Source organism: Camelus bactrianus, chromosome 26 (genome assembly GCF_048773025.1).
Source record: "Camelus bactrianus isolate YW-2024 breed Bactrian camel chromosome 26, ASM4877302v1, whole genome shotgun sequence".
Taxonomy (NCBI): domain Eukaryota; kingdom Metazoa; phylum Chordata; class Mammalia; order Artiodactyla; family Camelidae; genus Camelus; species Camelus bactrianus.
In genome coordinates, this window is record NC_133564.1 from 34,375,368 (window position 1) to 34,395,958 (window position 20,591).

General features: G+C 46.3%; 1 long non-coding RNA gene across 1 annotated transcript; it reads right to left on the reverse strand.

Annotated features, from left to right (window-relative positions):
- Positions 1 to 13,166: 13,166 nt before the first annotated feature.
- LOC141575124 (uncharacterized) lies at positions 13,167 to 20,263 on the reverse strand. The gene is made up of 3 exons (XR_012502480.1): positions 20,141 to 20,263; positions 18,501 to 18,750; positions 13,167 to 14,364 (listed from the first exon to the last, which is right to left on the reverse strand). It is a non-coding gene; the product is annotated as an uncharacterized LOC141575124 (long non-coding RNA).
- Positions 20,264 to 20,591: the final 328 nt, after the last annotated feature.

A 20,591-nucleotide genomic window follows, 5' to 3' on the forward strand; every position in this document is an offset into this window, starting at 1 on the left:
TCTCCACACCCAAAAGTTACAGAGAAGGCAGGGGCAGGGGAGGATGTCAGAAACCAAAAAAAGGATGATCTGGGTCCAGCAGGAGACCCCGAGCTCCCTCCTGCCGCTCCTGCTGCTCCTCCTGAACCTGCATCTGCACCTGGACTGCTGGGCAATGGAGAACCAGTTCAGGCATCACCACCCCCTGGGGCAGAGCCCCCTCTGCACCCACCCACACCTTCTTCTCGAAAATGTTCTCCAAAATCCCAGCATCAGTCCCCCCCTCCCCCTCCCAAACTTGATGGCCCTTCTGCTGGAGATGTTTTTGTTTGGTTTTCTTTAGTTTCCTTTGTTTGTTTCACGTCATTTATGGCATCATTTATTTTGCTTTTTAGAGTTTCATTAATAAAATATAGACTTTTCCGCTTTTAAATTGTGCAATTCAGGAGCATTAGGGGCATTCACAATGTTGTGCGACCATCACTACCATCTAGTTTCACACTATTTCTTTCCTCAAATTGAAACCATGGATCCAGAGCGCACTCCCCTCCCTCCTCACCCAGCCCCTGACAACCCCAAGTCCTCTTTCTCTCTGCGTGTCTTTACCTCTCCTGGGTGTTCCCTGTCAATGAAACTTTAAAAAAAGGTTTCTTTTGTCCCTGCCCACATGTTTTAAGCTGGGGCTGGTGATTTTTTGTTGTTTTCACTTGAAACAGCATTTTTATTATTTTAAGGGGCTATCCAGGGGGATTAAAGATGTGATGTACAAAATGAAGCCCTTTTAGTAACTCTGTGCATAATCTCAGTGTAGACACTGCTGTTCCCCCTGTGACACCACAGCCAGAAGACAGAAGGGAGATGCTTAGCTATTCCTGTGGCAAAAACAAAACCAAACAAATCAAAAAAATTAGCAAAAGCCTAGAAAAACTGCTTGAAATACAAACCACAATGTGGAAAAATCATTCCTCATAACCCAAGGTTGGAGGAAGATTTCCCATCCCTGTAGTCCAAAATCCTTTCAAAACCCAGTGTTCTAAACAGAAACAGAACAGACATGGACAGTTCCAATGAGAGGCAATGCAGGTGGCCAGTGTGTGTTAGAGATGCTTGACCTCTCAGGTGAGAACACAGGCAGACGGAAACACTGCAGAGACAGCACCGGTCACCATCACACTGGTGGGTCTTTAGTCAGGTGACAACCAGCCCTGGTGACAATGTAAGCAGACAGAGGCTCTGGCAGATACCCTGGAAGGAAGAGTGAAGGGACACTCCTCTTCAGGAGAACATGGTGCAGGACGCATCAAAGGGCCACAGATGCATCTCTTCCCCAGAAGTTCTGATCCTTAGAGTTCATCCCACTAAAATCCTTACACACTTATTCAAAGATGCCTTTACAAGGGTGTTCATCTCAACACTGGTTGAAACAGTCGGAATTAAAGCAAAACTAATGTTGATGGAGAGGGGATTGGGTCCACTCGTTCTGGTTCATGTGGATGAATGAATGCTGTGCAGTTGGAAAAGTGGGTGCCTGTTCTCAACCCAATGTCAAGGGAGGCCTCAGTGTGGAAGTATGCAGACCCACTGTCTGCATCCAGGGTCCCATCTGCACGACCACATATGTGTGAAATCAGTATAGATGTAAATTGATCTGATTGTGAGTGTGTGAGAGACAGAGATGGAGAGAGACATACTGAGAGACACAGAGACTGAGACATAAGCACCAAATCATTCATGACAGTCACCACTGTGGGTGGGAATTACAAATCTCTTCTCTTTTAGGCAATATTTCAATTTTTTGTAATGTGTCTATATTACTCTACTAATTCTAGAAGGATTAAAATCCTATGTTAATGTGACCCATTCATTACTCATCTATGGAGTAATTAAAGTACTTTTATCCTATCTTTAAAAGAATTTAAAGCCTTCTCAGGACTCAGTTCCATGTCAGCTCCGTGGCAACAGAGGTTCTCCAGGAGGTCGTGTCTCTTCTGAATCAGCATCAAATAGAGGTGAGGAAGAAGTCCCAGTCTTGGACACTGAATACTACAATAGATTAGAGATTCTGTTGAGAGAAATTAAGACCTACATTCACAGAGAATAATCCCATATTCATTGAGAAGAAGGCTTCATTCTACTAAGATGACTATAGTCCACAAATAGATCCAAGAATTCAAAGAATGCTTACCCAAATCCCAGGTGGTGTTTTGCAGGACTTCACAATCCATCTAAAATTCACGTGGAAAATCCAGGGGCTCAGAATACATGACTGAATCTTGAAAAAGAAGAACAAATTTGGAGGAATGGAAAGTCAGATGGAACCCACGGTTAATACAAAAGCACTTTAAGCTGAAGATACCTGAGATTCTATAGATGTAGAAGAAAACCTGTCATGGAAGCCAGTTCTCTCCACCCTCTTTGCCCTATTAAGTTAGGTTGATAAAAAAAACCTTTAACTTTCACCATTTAACATGGTAGTTACTTTTCTGGTTGGCTCCTGCGTGTGTATAAACAGTTTCTCTCGTTCATCTCCTCTTTACTTCTGTGGGCCCTTTGGGAGGGACTCTGGATGATGGGGACCTGCTCTTTTCTCACCTTCTTTAGTGACATCTTTTGTCCATGGTGAAGTGCTTAAAAAAAAAAGGCTCATTGGTTTTGGGTCAGATTTGGAACATGTATACCTTTGGAGACCCCCTGGAGGAACAAGGGGGTTCAATACTGCTGGGAGAATTTACTTGTCCAAATGCCTAACAAGACGCTATTTCATAGGTTTTTTTTTTTTTTAAAAGATTCTTACCCTAAAACAAATACCCTATCTAAACCTCTTGGATGATCAAATAGAAAGAAAAAAGGAGAATCATGTCTGGCCTAAGAACTCTTCCTTAACAAAACGGAAGGACAGAATCAGATTCAGAGCAAAACTTAAAATCCATTTATACCATCAACCCTCCCACTCTTTTGTGCACTGTCCTCATGTAATCTGCCAGATGGGGCCCTGGAGAAGGCCCTTTGCCCGGAACTCGTGCTCATTTTCAGAGCTCGGCCAAGCAGGAGGTTGGTCCCCAGGGCCTGAGAGGGGCTATTTGTGAAATCTTCTCCACTGAGACCCACCGGACTGAAGGGAACTGTGTGCTCTGAGGGAGAGAGAGCACACTGATCCTCTGTGGAGGCATCTCTGAGATCATCCCAAAGTGACACAGCTCTAACTCTGGACACGGGAATTTTTGATTGGCATCTTAGTTGGAAATCTCCTCCTGGATAGAAAGAAGCAGATTCAAGATGTTGCAATTGTATGGGCAGGTCGGCCTCACGAATTTGTCGATGAGAAGGACACGCAATTCACTGCAGAACTAGGGACACCCATCACTGCTCTGCTGACTTCATCTACAGAGGAACAGAGACAAGGCTCTAGGGAGAATTCAACACCCACCAACCCTTCTTACCGACGTCAACGTCCCCACTTTATTCTCCTGTCAGGTCTCTGCACAAAAACTGTGGCTCAGCCCCAAATATCACATACCCATCACCCTGAAACACTCTGTGTCTGTGTCCAACTCGAGCATTAAAGCCTGTGACTGTTACTGTCAAATCGTGTCCCCTTTCAGCCCGTCTCCAGCCATCATCCCAGCCCAACCTCGGTGTCTCTCTCCAGGTCAGCAGCACTCTTCCCACTGGCTTCCCATCAGCTTACCTTGCCCTGCTTCCATTGCTTATTCCCCATATGTTACCCACAGCGGTTTTATTAAATTGTGAATCATATCAAGTTGTTCCCCTTTGCAAAATAGTTTTGTGATTTTCCATTGTATTCAGAAGGATATCCAGAGTCCCTACCAAGGCCCTGTGTGATCCGGTCCCTCACCCGCCTCTGTAGCCTCAGTTCTCACCGTTCTGCTCCAGCCCATCTTCACCGCCCAGATGGTCCCCACCAGGAGAGCTGTGTTTGTAACTCCAAGTCTCGTACTTACACTTCTCCCGGCCTGGGAGGCTTTTCTTGTCTGTTACCTACGTGTCTTACACTTCTGCTTCATTCAGGACTTTGTTCAAATTATTTTACCCTCAGAGAGGACTTATCTGACCACATTTTTTAAAATAGCATGCACATATTTCCTATTCAATCATTTTCTCTCCTAATAAGTTTTATGTTTCTTTGTGGCAATTGTTAGTACCTGGCAGTATGTCATATATTTATTTGCTTACTGGTTTATTGTCTGTCTTTCTAAACTAGACCTATATTCATGGAACCACAAATAACTGTTTTAACCAGTAACTTTCAAACCGCCTTTAAATGAATTCTTTTATAAGTTGAGAATTTCAGATGCTTCCACGGGTTGCTTAGGGGAAAAAATATAAAGGATTCAGGTTGAACTAGGTTATTAAGGACCTGGGAGTTGGTTATTCATTTTATACATAGTAGTGTGTATCTGTTAATCCCAAACTCCTAATCTAACAAAAGACCGAGCTGACTACTATTTTTAAAAGATATTTTTTGTATTTTTAAACTTGGGTTGTTTGAGATCTCTTTTCTTATTTGTTATTTTTCTTTTATTTTAAACACTATTTTCTTATTATTTTTTTACATTGAGGTACTGCGAATTGAACCCAGCACATACTCTACCCCTTGAATTATACCATCCCCTCCAAAGACAATTATTTTTATACTTTGACAATACCATGTTGAATTAAGATTTTTTGTTCCATTTTCCCTTCATAGAGTTTATAACTGAGGGAGAGAGTCAGAGGAAGCCCTGGGTCATCTCTTCCTTCCCAGCAGTTTACTACACAGCAGAGGAGCTTGGCTGTCACCAGGCCCAGCTCACCTTTCTGCTCTGAGGGCCAACTCAGGCCACTTCTCTAAACAGCAGCGTGTTAGAAGCAGCAGAAAGCCAACTAGCGGACAACAATCACAAAACTGACCCACCTGCAGTTGGACATCATCTGCTCTGAAACGAACCTCTTACATCTCTTCTTCCTATTAGTGGGTGAGTTTCAAAAATATTCCCAAGGAGAGGTATCTCACTCTATTTTTCTGGATTTCTTGGGCCTCTATGACTTTAACTGCAGGCTTGATTTTCTGCCGAACGTCTGCAGGGAAGCCAGGCAGAACACGTGAACAGACCCTGCAGGCCACGGCTGAGGCCTCAGGTCAAAACATCCTTGTTGTGCAGAGCCTACGTTCATGGGACCATTTTCATGACTGCTGTAATTAGTTCTCATCCAAGTGTCCCACCGACAATGTTTCTAGGAAGAATGTGGCCTGATGCACATGAGCAGTGGTGATGTGGGGTGCAGATGGAAGACAGACTGAAAGGAGAGACGAGAAATGTTTCTTCAGGCTTCAGTTTGGAAGATTTCTGATTTTTATATGGACATTAAACTTGGTCAGGTTGAAGCACCGCTTGCTGTAATACGGGGTGTTGTACACGTATCCCTACAACTTCTAAAACATATGTTGAAGCTGGACGTGACAGCCTAGGGGACAGACAGCTTAGAGTGACACCTTCTTTCCAGGATGCCTATGATCTCGGGCTCACAAAGAGGAAAAGAAGACACATATTTTTCCTCTGTATTGCTATGTGAAATTATTTGGACCCTTGCCGGATGTTGTAAGTTCAGAAATCATGTAGTATTTCTTACGTCTCAAATACGACAATTCTTCTTGATGAGTCAGCAGACTTTTTCCGATGGCCCGGGGTCTGTGCCAGACATTAGCTGTCTAGACAAATACCACACAGCCACCCATCCCTCAAGGAGATCACAGTGTGTCGTGGAAGAGACAAATTTAAATAGGTTTTCAAAACAATGCGATAAGAGTCACTTGGCATCATGTATACTGTATGTTCAGAGGGGCTTTTGCACTGCTTGGGGCTGGGTTCTAGAAGGTAGGGAAGGTGTCAGAGAGGAAATGCTTTCTGCCCTGACATCTGAAGGATTCCAGCAAATCTCTAGACCAGGAGAGTCCGTGGTGGGGACGGGATTCTCAGCAGCTTGCGTGTCTTGTGCAGATGCCTGGTTTTGTCTAAGAGCACTTTGCACTTAGGGAAGGGAGGTCAGTGAGGCTAGAGGCTGTGGGGAACTAACGGAAGCTGAGGCTGAAAAAAAGCAGCAACTAGGTGATGAGAAGGTGTGACGTTAAATCGGGGAGCGTGGACTTCCTCACATACACAGCGGGGAATTCTTTGGGGTTTTAAGGAGGAGAGTGACACAGATTAGTCATTAAAAGTGAGCAAAGTGGATTGTTCACTCTAAAGAACAGCACTGGGGAGAATAGCAATGGGTGTGAATTAATGTAGGGGGGAGAGAGGAGCAGGGACTTAGTTGGGGGACATTAAGGAATAGAAATGTAGTACTGACAGGGGTGAGGGTGTGGAAAAGTAATGGAAAACTCCCAGATGTATGGCACGGAATACAGATGGAATAGTGATGCCATTGTTTGAAGAAGTAAACCTATTTCTGAGCGAGTGTAAATCCAAACATACAGAGCTTGAGATTTTTATGGGATAATAAAATGGGAATGTCTACTTGTCAATTAGAAGTATATTTCTGGGACTGAACTGAGATGTCCATGCTGGAAAAGAGTTGACAGTTAATCAGTGGACTGAGAGCAGTTGAAGCCACGGGAATAAATGCCACCCATTGACGGTTTACCAAAGAAAAGGGAAGGAGGGCACTTCTGGTTCAGAAAATATGGCAGACCAGAAACTTGAAGACCCACTCACTGAAGACACATAAAAACGTTGGACAAAATGCTGCCAATCTTTTCCTGTTTTTTTACAGGCACCTTTATTGTGGTATGATTCTTGTACAGTAAAATACACATATTTCACATGTAGTATTTGATGAATTTGATAAATGTCTACACCCAGAAAACCATCACCACGATCCAGATAGCTAACTTTTCCATCACTCCCCAAGAGGGACACATTTCGAATACCCATATTTATCCCTTCCCATCCCCTTCTCTCCCTGGTAACTGTAAGTTTGTTTCTCTATGTCTGTGGGTCTGTTTCTCTTTTGTAGTTAAGTTCATTTGTGTCTTTTTTTAGATTCCACATATAAGTGATGTCATATGGCATTTTTCTCTTTTTCTGGCTTACTTCACTTAGAATGACTATCTCTACGTCCATCCATGCTGCTGCAAATGACATTATTTTGTTTTTTTCATGGCTGAGTACTATTCCATTGTATAAATATACTACTACTTCTTTATCTAGTCAGCTGTCGATGGACATTTGGGTTGTTGCCATGTCCTGGCTATTATAAATAGTGCTGCTCTGAGCATTGAGGTGCATGTGACTTTTTGAATTAGAGTTTTCTTCTGATATATGTCCAGGAGTGGGAAGGCTGGATCATGAGTTAAGTCCATTTTCAGTTTTTAAAGGAACCTCCACACTGTCTTCTCTAGTGGCAATGCAGCCCATTTTGGGAAAGCAGAGCCATGCTCAGAAAGTAACGGGTATTTCTAGGGGCCAGAAATGAAGTGCAGTGGGTGTGGCCTGTTCAAGAATCAGATGACAGTCTGCAAGTGCTGGAGGAGAGTGACAAGGGAAGTGTGGTACAGGTAGGATTCAGACCACGTGGGGACCTGACAGGCTGTGATAAGGAGCCTAGACTTTCAGTCATCCCTTGGTAACCATGGGGCACTGTTTCCAGGACTCCCCCCGACGTCAACATCCATGGATGCTGACATCTCTTGTATAAAATGACATAGGACTTGCACGGAAATCATGTACATCCTCCCATGTAATTTTTTATATATATTCAAACTTTTTTTTATTGAGTTATAGTCATTTTACAATGTTGTATCAAATTCCAGCATACAGCACAAGTTTTCAGTTATACATGAATATACACATATATTTGTTGTCACTTTCTCTTTCGCTGTGTCCTCCTGTGTAAAGTATCTCCAGATTACTCATGGTATCTAGTAAAACATGAATGCTATGTAAGCAGCTGCCGGTGTGTGGCAAATAGAAGTGTTGCTTTTTGAAACTTTCTGTTTTTCTGGAATATTTTCAATCCACAGTTAGTTGAATCTGCTGGATAGGGAGCCCCTAAATACAGAGAACCCCCAAGCTCCTCCTTCCCACCTCCTAAATTTCCACTGCAAGCACTGAAGGGGTCCAAACATAGAAGAGCACCATCTACCTGCTGGAAACCCTGAGGAATTCCGTCAGCGTATGTAGCGCAAGAGAGAAGGCTTAGGGCCAACTAGTGGGAAAGGGGGGCCTGCCTGGAGAGGAAGGAGGAAGGACCGCAGTGGAAGGCATCTCGTACTCTTACTGGAGCTAGCTGATAGCAGTGAGGGACCCCGAGGAACTGGGGACGCGTCACGTGGGGGGCAATCCTGGCCGCCTGGTGCAGGGTTTGCATAGCTGGGACCCAGTTTGCAAGATCAAAATAACAAGGGGTTAGAGGGGCTGCCTCAGCCCCGGGATCCTGACAACGGCCACAGCACCGTGACCCGAGCTAATGCGGCTCCCCTACTAAGCCAGAAAAAGGAAACTCTGAGCCAAGATATTGCAGATTCCACCTCAGCCACACGGATAACTAGATCTCTAACCTGACAAAATGTAACCACCAGAAACAGGAATCTTTCCTTTTCCCTTCCTTTGGACCTTTGGACAGGGAGTCACACATCTTTGACGGGAACCACATTTAAACCAATATAGAGCTCACTTTTTCAGGAATAAGCATGGAGAAAATGAGTGGTGTGATGGTTTAAAGCGGAAGTCAAAGTGGAAGCCCATCAGAGAAATGAAAAAAACATGCTTCTCAATGAATTCGAGTTATGGCAAAAAGAAGGAGGAAGGTTAAGGAAATCTCTATTAATATCCATTCACCATACAGGACTAGCCAGTCATAAAAAGACAGCACCTTAAATTAAGAATATTTTTTTTTTTTTGGTGATGAAAAAGAATGCTTTAATTTAAAACAAGGCTTAGGCTATCAACAACACGCTGAGTGTTGTTGATGAGGAGAACATAAATCTGCATATAGATATGTAAGTGTTCCAAGTCCACCGCTCGAAAAAAATTAGTCAATCATGTGTCCAGTTGATTGGGAAATCCCGATAAGTAAATAACTCAAAAGTGGGAAAGACATGGGAATAAATAATGGTAGTGAGCAATGAAATCCAAGATGTTTATACCTATATTTTCTTTGTTAATATAACAAACTTAAAGCAACTGTCTAAAAAGTAGCAACTGGAGCACACACACACACACACACACACAGAATTTGGAACAGCAGAGAGGTAAAATATGCTAAATTTATCATTTTTGAGGAACAGGATCTAATAGATTATATCATCTTTGAGACTCATAAGAATACTGGTCCAATTTCATATAATGTTATGAACTCAGAGATGATTTATAAAAATTTAGAGAGAATTTTCATTAAGAGGCAATATAGCTTCCAAATCACTGAAGAGAAAATTAACAATAAAAAATTAATCTATGCAGGTAATATGGAGGAAAACAGACCATATTTACCACCCAAAAATAAACCACAAAATGGATAAAATATATGAAGCAATGATTTTTAAGACACGTGAAAATGATCATCCACTAGGACCTTGTCCTGCCACCTCTATACCAAAACTGCTAGGCCTCCTACTGCCATCACGAAGGATGTCCACCTGGAGGCGACATTCCCTTCCTCTGCTCCTACTGCAGAGCCAGTCCTGAGCAGTCCTTTTCCAGGTTTTGGCAGGCAGCTGCCAGAAGTGCTCTCGTGGGCCTTGGTCCCTTTTGGCCACCAGCAAAGGGATCAAGGATGAGCAGTGAGCCTCCTTCCTCATCCAAGACCTAGGAACCTATCTGATTTTTGAGCAGCCCTTCACTCTTGTCTGCTGTCTGGTACACTCCGCCCAGCTTCCCGAGTCCCCGGCTTGGGCAGCCTTCACGCTGGCCACAGCCCATCAGAATCTGTTCCCCCGCCAAGAGGCCATGTGTGATCGTGAGCAAGGCTCCAGGCCTCTGGAGCAGCGCGGCTTGGACTGCGTCCTGGTCCTGGGCTCGTGAGCTCCATGCCCTTGGTTGAGTCAGTTAACATCTCTAAGCTACAGTTTCCTCATCAGTAAAATGAAGACATAATCAATATGGGAAAAATATCAGAATCTGAGGGGGACTAAATTTCTGGTTATTGAACATTATTTTAATTTTGAATTATACAGTAAAGGACATCATACAATTTTTACTACTTCATAATTCTAAATGAGAGCTTCTACTATTAAAACTAATGCATGCACGTACACACAAACACAAGTGTAGAAACACTGGCTCTGCTCCACATACATCCCCACGCTCACACACACAGAGTCATGTACCACACACACACCCATAACATACAACCACACACGTCCTCAGGCGCACACACACACATAACATACAGAACCACATACATCCCCAGTTGCGCGTGTGCACGCACACACACACAGTCATGTACCACACACGTCCAAAGGTGCGCGCGTGCTCACACACACGTCTTACAAACTTTGGCGTTATTCTAAATCAATTTACAATTGAGGGTCACAGTGTCCATTGTTTTATCCACTCAGAAGATCCTGACTTTGGAGCGTGAAGCAGGAGCCCCTCCTCTCTGGAGATGGTCTTTACTACTTACAGTCTCAGTAGAGCCAACATAACTGCTCTGGACCTTTGGAAGTGCGGGGCCAGAGCATACCTGGGAGCTCAAATCCTATACATGTAAACATGTGAAGTGCAGTAGGTTCTAAACTCCTGCCTTTACAAATATACATTCATTATAAGGGGGAAGGTCAGGTTCAAATTTAGAATTCCCAGACACAGGGGAGTCCGGCAAAGAAAGAGAGCGTGTGGGGAGAGCTGATTCCCAGTCTCTGACCAGTAGCCTGACCCTTTTCTTCCCAATGCTGGGTCCATTCCTTGCCACAAGGGGCCTTGGATGTGCACAGGGGGACACTCAGACCTCACGTCCAGGCTCTGCTCATACCCTCTATGCAAACAGCTGCCCTTTGGCCTCTCTGTGAGTCCTGGGAATCTGAACTCCAGGGAGAGCCGGTGCAGGCACTAGAAATGGGTCAGGGGCTACTGAGGCAGGACATTTGGGTTCCTGAGTTTCTAGAGCACGCGATGGAGCCAATGACCGTGTCCCCTTGGCCCTGCTGACTCCACCCCATGGAGGGCATGGCCAGAGGAAGTGTCAGGGCCAGAGGGACCCTCTGTAGTGCAGGACCCATGGCAGCGTGTTGGGGGAGGGCCCCCTTGCCGGGGTCTAAGGTCAGAAGCCCTAAGGAAAGGCCTGAGGAGACTGTAAGCTATCTTCATTCCCATTAATTAAAAAAAATAAAAGTATACCACAGGCGTGGGTGGAAAGGGTTTTGTTAGAACAAGAGAAGGCACTTGCCAAGGTCTGGCCATAGAGGGCTGGTGGGTTTGCCAGGTTGATGAGGAACAAAGAGGCCGTTAGTCTCCACTGGGTCTAAACACCTCCTGAATTCCTCCGGGTGACACTGAACTGCAGTGAGAAACGGAACTCTCTTAAGTTGTTAAAATCTTCACGGTGAGACATTCAAATCTCTCCTCATTCTTGGCTACGAAAGCACGAAAAACACAGGCCAGAAACTCATCAGCCTGTTGGTTGGTTCACTATCTGTCTGGTGCTCCCTCTTGTAGGAGCCTTTATCACATCACCCAGGGCTGACCCGGCTCAGGATTATAGCTGATTTTCAGCAGGTGGCATCACTTGCTGGTGACATGAAGCAAGCACGTTAGCCGCCTCCCAAACACTGAGGCTCCTCCTGGGAGGAGCCTGCAGACCCCCAGTCTAGCCTCTGCACCACGATGCTCCTTAGTGCCACTCCCGTCTTGCTGCCCTGGCCTCTAGCTCTGGCCGGAACTTCGCCGGATTGTCGATAAATGTCACCCATATACCACGTCTAAGCTTGGGGTCCAGATGTGACCATGGTACTTATTTTCTTCCCATCGATGGATTGTTGGATCTTTGTGTAATCATGTCAGCAGGAAGGCCAGTACCGCCCTCTTGAGGCATCCCCGAGCCGCCTGTCTGTAACTGTCCTAGCACCCCAGGGGATCGTGTCTAAAGCCTGACACTCAGACACGATGGCAGCTGGAGAGACAAGAATCCACTCCTGCTGTGGCTTCTGCTGAGGCTCAGTGTGGCCATAAAAACGGATCCCACAAGCACTGACGTCACTTGACTCGCTGCAGGGATGCTCCCACATGGCCCCGTTCCCCCCAGAGACCGAGTGCTTTCTGCTTGTTCCCAAAGGCCCCACCCCCGTGGGGGCACTGGGTCCAGTGGAGCGTCCAACCTGGTTCCCCGCCAGCCCTTAGGGCTTTGGTGGGGCCTGGAACATCAACTACCCTCCCCTTAGGGGCCCGTTTGTCCTTTCCAGCCAACAGACCTAGGTCATAAGCACTTTAACTCACCTGAGGGTGTTTTCCTCACTTCAGGGGCAGTGAGGACGGGGCTTCTTCACACTCCAAGTGCCCCCGGTCTGGATGCAGACAGTCTGGCTCTCCCCCCAGTCCTGCAGGTCCCGGCCACACCTGCTGCTGGTCACAGTCTGTGCTGTGTTCTCTTCCAGGACAAGGGGTGCACTCTGACCCCCGCCATGGCCCCTCCAGCAGTGACAGAGGTGGCAGACAGGCAGGTGAGCTGGGGCCTGAGACCGTGCCCGCAGATCAGTGCCCCAGAGGCCGCTGGTGACTAGAGGGGCCACGGGGCAGAAGGCAGCATGGGATGGGAGGAGGAGGAAGGTTCAGGATAAGGAGATGAAAGGGGGAACGGATAGCACTGTGAGGACCTCGGCCATGAAAGGGAAGAGAAAAGACAGTGACAGCTGGAGCAGTGTTGGCATTAAAAGATGCGGGCTTTCTCATTTAATTTTATTAATTACCATTACATATAGTGACATATATTCATTTGATTAAAGATTAGGTGCCATGTCAAATAACAGGATATAGTATGTTATTATTTATTAAATAATACATAATAATAGATATACTAGCATATTGTGCTCTGTTTATTTATTATTAGATAGTATATAATACATATGTAGGTATTTATATACATAATATATAATTCATGCATCTATATAATATATAACACATAACAATGTAGGATTATGATTAATATATTTTATAACAAGAATACATAACAATAATGATGTAATATTACCCATTGTACGTCTTGGTTCATGACACATTCTCACCTTAGGTGCCTGTCAGAGGTATTTATGTATTAAAATCTATATTTTAAGAAACAGTTGTGAACCTTTCACCCAGCATCAGAACAGGACTATTGACAGTGACATACTGTGTCCTATCCTGCTCTTGGCCTCTTCTCACAGGAAGTAACCAGCATCCTGAATCCTGGCTTACCCTTGCCTTGTGTTACTTTCACACACACAACATTTAATATCAGTTAAAACAAGTGAACAGCAGGTACATGCAACGAAGTGGATGAATCACACACTCTATGTTAAATTGAAAAAGTAAGCCCTAGAAGGTAGCCGATAGTGTGCTATGCTTTTAACTGTGTATATATATGTCAACTAAACTCACTGAATTAAGAACAACTACAGCTAGCATCCAGGTGGGAGAGGGACAGAGAAAAGGTGAGGTGAGCAGATTTGCTGCAGGTGAGCGAGTACCTTTCCAATGACATGCCATTCTCTCTGAAGCAGGAGGCAAGGCCATCTTCTGGGAGTCAGGGAAGCGACAGAGGGAAGCTTCCAGGTGTGCAGAGAGCAGAGAATGTTGACACCACTGAGTTGTAAGTGGGGAAATGTGCTCACTAGAGAAATCCTGGAGGATTGCCTGGCAGTGGCAACACGGTGGGCATTGATTTGCAGTCTTGGAAATCTGTGCCGGGAGAGCCTGCTGCCTGCAGGCTCAGAACAAGTAGAGCTGGGTGAACCGAGATGGAAGTCGGCCTGGTGAGGAACTGAAAAGGTCAAGGCTCAAGGGGGTTTTGTCTGTCATAGAGTGCTGACTGTGGATGCAGAGCTGGAAGGTGGGGAAGTGGAAGTAAGAGGAACGTGGACAGGCAGGAAAGCAGAGGAGTCAGCACATGATGCCCCAGTGAGGGTGAAGGAGGACCAGGGAGGCTGGTGGAGAAGCAGCTGGATGGCTAGAGGAGGGCACTTAAAGGAGAGAGACTGGACCTGTGGTGGAGACAGGCCTGGGTATGAGCCTGGGGGTAGGGTGAATGGGGGGTGGCTGGCTCAGGCTGATGGCGAAGAAGACCCTAAAATGACCACACTGGGTGGAGGAGGGAGAATGAACTTTGGCGTCTTGATGGTAGGAGGCGAGGCAATACAGAGCTGGTGGTCCAGGTCCTCCTGGCTGAGGCAGATGAGCAGGGAGGCCAGGGTGGCAGGCACTACAAGGAAAGGATCTGGGTTTTCCATGTGCTCCTACGAGGGGAGGATCAATCATCTGAAGGGGGAAAGTAAGCACAAGGAGGCCAACCCAGCCCCTGATCAAACGGGAGGGGTGTGAGGAGGCAAAGTGTCAACTCCAGAGATGGTGGCCCAGGAAGCAGGGACCACGGGTGAAGTGAGGGGACACTCAGAGAAGAGAGGGAGAAAAGTCTTCTGGGTGTAGGGGGAAGAGAGGCCCCAGGACAAAGGAGCACAGATGCACAGTGATGAGGATGGACTGGCTCTATGGTGACACTGCAGGGATGGCTGGATCTTTGTCCTGAGGGCTTAGGTTGGGGGGACTACTGGCCTCATGAGGACCCCCCTCTCAGCAGCCTGGACAGACGCTCCCTCTTCAGAGAGCTGTGTGGCCACCACTGTTTTCGGAGGGGCTCTGCCTCCATCTTCTATCAGACTTTCCTGCCCAGCCCCCAACTGCCAGCGAGGGAGCCTGGGTCTCGCAGCTCTTTCCCGTGGAGGGACACAGGCTCCTCGGAGAAGCAGGCTGATCTTTCTTTTCTCTGTAACCCAGGACCTAGCTAAGCACCAGCCCATGCGTGGGCCAAGCAGGGGCTAGGATACTTACTAAACTAACTAAAAGCAGTAGAATAGCAGAGCTGGAGGAAGTGACCACTGAGCTCACAGAGTTCACTGCCCACACCCCCATTCTACAGATGAGGAAACAGAGACCAAGCGGTGAAGCAGCCTTGGCCAAGGTCACGCTGCTCATTAATGCTGGCCTGTGTCGGGCATGCCAAGTGATGAGCTGCAGTGAAGGGCCTGAGAGGGGGCTCTTGGGCCAGACAGCTTGGGTTCAAGTCCCAGCTCTGCCATTTACTAGCTGTGTGATTAATGACTATCCTTCCTGTAAAGTGCAACCTCATTGGGTTGTCATGAACACAGAGTTCCTGGAACAGCAGGACAGAGTTCTTTAAGGGTTTGCTGTTGCTTTAGTTACTATTATTATCACCAAGTGAACCCTGAAATGAATAACAAAGACAGCAAGAATTTTTATTTTAAAGGATTTTAAAATCCGATGATGAATGTTTGATTTAGTCTATTCTAGTTTGCATTTGACCCTTACTAACAACTACAGAATGGATGACTTTTGAGGAAATGTTGCTTCGTGTCTTTAATTCTCACTAACGACACAGGCTATTCAACAGGAAGCAGTTTCTTTTCCAGGAAGAGGGACAAAATGTTAACAATATATCGGTACCTCTCGGTCCCCAGTGAGTTGGTTGTGACCTGTCAACCCAACTTTGGGGAACTGCCCGCTCCCCCTGGGCTCGCTGTGCTGCCCCGCGGGCTCCAGGGTGCGCTGTTCCCCCACACGAGCCCAGTCTCTTGGTTCATATCTTTGCTTCAGATCCCTCAAGGACTGCCCATGCCCCAGGGCCCCATCTGCCCAGCCAGCCTCGCCTGCTGGACTCCAGGACACCATCCTGGGTCTCAACCATCCTCTGTTCCTACGCCCTCCCCACTACTCTTCAAGTTGTCCTTCAAGTGTGGGCTCCTGTGGCTCACCACCCAGCAGGGGTCTCCCCGTCCTCCACCTCGGGGAACTGCATCGTCCTGCAAGGTGCCTAGCGAGCCCGTGTGGAGGCAGGAAAATTACAGAAGAACAGGTGCTCTGAGGGGCTGCCTTTCCCACTGCAGGGGCCCTGGAGAGCTTTCTCCCGGCTGGTTATTCACAGGCGCTGAAGCTGTGGAATCTCGATCTCACCAATTTAAAGGGCATCATCACTAATTACAAAGGCAATCATTTTTTCAGTAGCAAAAGGAGAAAAGACTTTGTGCCCTGCACCTCCAACTTTCTTCCTCCGCCTACAGAGGTGATTCTCACTCTCTGGGCAAGGGTAGAAAGCAACACACAGAATATTATTTTTCAATGTTTTTTTCCCACTCTGAAGATTGCTTTCCCAGAACCGATGAAGGCTATGATGGTTTGGCTTCCCGGGACTGAGGATACAGAGGCGCATTGGAGAGGGGGTGGGGAGATAATTCAGCATAATTGAACCAAACAGAGACATTAAAAGGTTCTACTCTAAAAAGAAAGGAAGCAGGATGCTATAGAAATGGGAAATCCATAGTTGAAAATGCAATAACGAGTTACAAGAGAATAAACATGAATATGTAAAAAAGAAAAAAGTACATCAAAATACAAAAAGGTGGGAATGGGAGACGGTAGCAAGAGAAGATAGATTTTTTTCTCTTTCTTTTTTCTCATTATTCTTAGGATGTGTTGGAGCCTACGTGATTATCAGTCTAAAGGAAATAGATATAGTAATGGCTTGATATACTTGAAAAATAAGGTAACCCCAAATCGAAAGCATACAATAGAGTCACAAAAAGAAAAAAACCCAAAAAGAAACAAACTCAAAATGGCTTAAAGACTTAAACATTAGACAAGACGCTATAAACCTCTCAGAAGAAAACATAGCAAAACATTATTTGACATACATCTCAGCAACGTTTTCCTAGGGCAATCCACCCAAGAAACAGAAATAAAAGCCAAAATAAACAAATGGGACCTAATTAAACCTATCAACTTTTTCACAGCAATAGAAACCATAAGCAAAACAAAAGGACAACCTATGGAATGGGAGAAAATATTTGCAAAAGATGAGACTGAACATGGCTTAACTTCTAGACTATATAAATAGTTCATACAACTTAATAAGAAAAAAAATAAACAACCTAATCCAAAAATGGGCAGAACAACTAAACAAGCAATTCTCCTATGAAGATATACAAATGGCCAATAGGCATATGAAAAAAGGCTCAATATCGCTCATTATCAGAGAAATGCAAATCAAAACTACAATAACTTATCTTCTCACGCAGGTCAGAATGGCCACCATTCAAAAATGCACAAACCATACATGCTGAGAGGCTGTGGAGAAACGGGAACACTCCTACATTTTTGGTGGGAATGTAATTTGGTGCAGCCACTGTGGAAAACAGTATGGAGATACCTCAAAAGCCTAAAAAAAGACTTATCATTTGATCCAGCAATCCCACTCCTGGGCATATATCCAGAGGGAACCTTAATTCCAAAAGATACCTGCACCCCAATGTTCACAGCAGCATTGTTTACAATGGCCAAGATATAGAATCAACCTAAAAGCCCACTGATAGATGACTGGATAAAGATGTAGTATTTAGATATAAAAGAATATTACTCTGTCATAACAAAGAAGGAATTTATGCCATTTACAGCAACATGGATGGACCTGGAGATTATCACAATAAAGTGAAATAACTCAGACAGAGAAAGAAAAGTATCATATGATATCACTTATATGTGGAATTTTTAAAAATGATACAAATGAACTTACTTACATAACAAAAACAGGCTCACAGCCTTAGAAAACAAACTTAGGAGTTTGGGATTAACAATTACAAACTACTATATTTAAAACAGACAAACAACAAGGATTCACTTTAGAACACAGGGGAAATTGTTCAGTATCTTGCAACCGATTATGGAAAAGAACCTGAAAAAGAATAGACTATGCATATGTACAACTGAATCACTATGCTGTATACCTGAAGCTAACAAAACAGCTGTATATCTAAAACTAACAAAACATGGTAAATCAACCATATTTCAATTAAAAAAAAAAGATAAGCTCTAAATACCTTTATTCAAAGAAAATCTTCAACTCTTACCTCTTACAAAAAGTAAAATGGGAAGCTTGAGCAGGACCAATTTATACTGAATGAGAGGTTACATACCTTCTCCAGCACGTGGCCCATGCTACACACACATCGTGTTTTCCTTCAGCTAAGAATGGCTCTTACTGCCCAGGGAGAGAGTCCTGCTGGGACAAGGCCTCAGTGGCAGTGGCCTCCTTGTCACCTCTCCATCTCACCAGGAGGCCAGGGTTTTAAGAGGGGAGGGAACACAGAGCTCATACACTTCAGATCTATTTCCTGAGAAAAACTATGGAAAGACCAAATTCACCTGCAGTGCGGGAAACATGAGCAGGGCCACTAAGCAGACCGACAAGCCTGAAGCAAGACGGCCCGATGTTCACATCGGAACCAGAACAACAACCGTCTGGGCACAGTTAAACGATCACCATCTTACCTGCAGTGAACTGTTCGTACTCAGTGTCAGGGATGTTTCTGTTGAGACTTGAGAGATCAAAAAGTCAGACCAGGGAATCCGGAACTGGTGGATGTCCAGGCTCTGCCAATGGTAGAGGCGGCCCCAAGGGGGTATCACCAGCACCGACTCCTCCATTTTCAGCAGGGTCTTCAGGAGGAAGGCGATGTAGATACAGACGCTCCTACAGAGGCTGAAGCCCTCTAGAGGGTTGACGTCACACAGAAGGTACCTGGCAGGGAGCAAAGGAGAGCGGGTCTTCAGGGCCAGGCCTCTGCACAGGAATCCTGGCTTAGATAGAACAGATAAAACGGGAATCCCTGCACAGCACATGGCCTAGACTCAAGACACGTTCAGCAGCTTCTGGTTTGTATAGTGGAGGCACTGCCCACCCGTCTCCATGTGGCCAATTACTTCGAGTCCAGGAGCACATGCAGCAGACATCTTGGCATCTGTCTAACAACGTTAAGCACCTGACTAGTACCTGAGCACCCGTTCTCCAGGGGCTCTCAAGCTTCTTGGTCTACAGACCCCTGTACACTCTTAATTACTGAGGACTCCAAAAGGCTGCTGTTTATGTGGGTTAAATCTATCAATAGTTCCTGTGTTAGAAGTTAAATAAGAACTTTAAAAAATACTTATGAGTTCATTTAAAAATAATAACAACCTACTACCTGTTACCATTAATACTCTTAAGCAAAAAATAAGTATATTTTTCTAAACAAAAATCATTAATGAGAAGAATAGCAGTGATTTTAATTTCTGCAAATCTCTTTTGGACTGGTGAGAGCTGAATTCTTTCTGCTTCTACATTCCCTGTTTTGTGATATCACAGACCAGGTTTTCCCTGGAAAACCCCACAGGAAACTCGAGAATGCAAGAGTGTGCAAAAGGAAGGTGACATACCGGCGTTTCTACGAAAATAGTCTTGCATCTCAGGGGCCTTGGACACACTTTGATAACTGCTGCCCTACCCTAGGCGAGACTCTCCTACACAAGAGCCAGGCAAGGGTCCTGGCTTCTTTAATGAGTTACGGCAGCCACACCCCTCCCTTCTCTGTGTTAATGTTTCCCACAATCTCCATTACTGCAGATGAGGATGTAATCCTCAACTGGGGCCTCTAATCCCAGAAGACTGCCAACCTTGAGAGGGAGGGCCCATCTACCATCCCTACAGCCCGCACAGTCTATTTTGAGTCAAGCCCTAGATAACTGCTAATCGGCACTGACCCTTGTCTTACTCCTGAGGTTTATTGAAGGAGCCAACATCTGGATGGAACTGAATTTCCCTGCAGAGAAGCGAGGCTGATAAACCACCCCATTCCAACATCTGATTCTGGGGCTCTTCAAAACCCGGGTAAGGCCCCGCTTCATAAAAGACGGATCCTCCGCCTGCCCTTCCCGGGGGTTCTGGGAGGCCGCGGCCACGGAGGTCTACCTGGACTCGCGGTCCCAGCCCCAGCGCCCGAGGGGGAGGAAAGCCCGAGGCTGTGCCCCAGCCCTGTCCCCCCCACCCCAACCCGGTCCCCGGCACCACGTCCCCTCCCCGGCCACCACACCAACCCGGATCCCACCCTGGTCCGTGTCCACCGGCCCCGCCAAAGGCGCGGCAGTACATTTACCGTCTGTGGGACGCCGCCCCAGATAGGATGTCGGCCGCCGACTGACCAGGCCAGAACTAGTCGCCCGCCCGAGCAAGCCGCCATCCCCAGCAGCAAGCACCGCCATGGTCCCGGGCAGCTGCACACTTCCGGAGCCCGCTGCCCGCCCCAGAAGCGCACGCCGGCCCACGTGGAGCGCGGCGCATGTAGCCATGGCAACGCCGCGGGGCCCTCCCCTAGCGCTTGCGTCTGCGCCATCCCGAGTCTAGATGTGCGAGGGCAGAACTTGCGGAGCCAATGGGAGCCAAGGCGAGGCCAGGACGCGGGTGGGGGGAGGCTTATGGGGCAGCTGGGCGGGGCCGGGGCGGACTGGGCCGCGCGGACGTCCTCACCTGCAGGTGGCGCCGGCCGGAGGCTGGGGCGGTGCTGCCACCTGTGGGCGGGGCGGTACGGCGGCCGGGCAGCGGGGCGG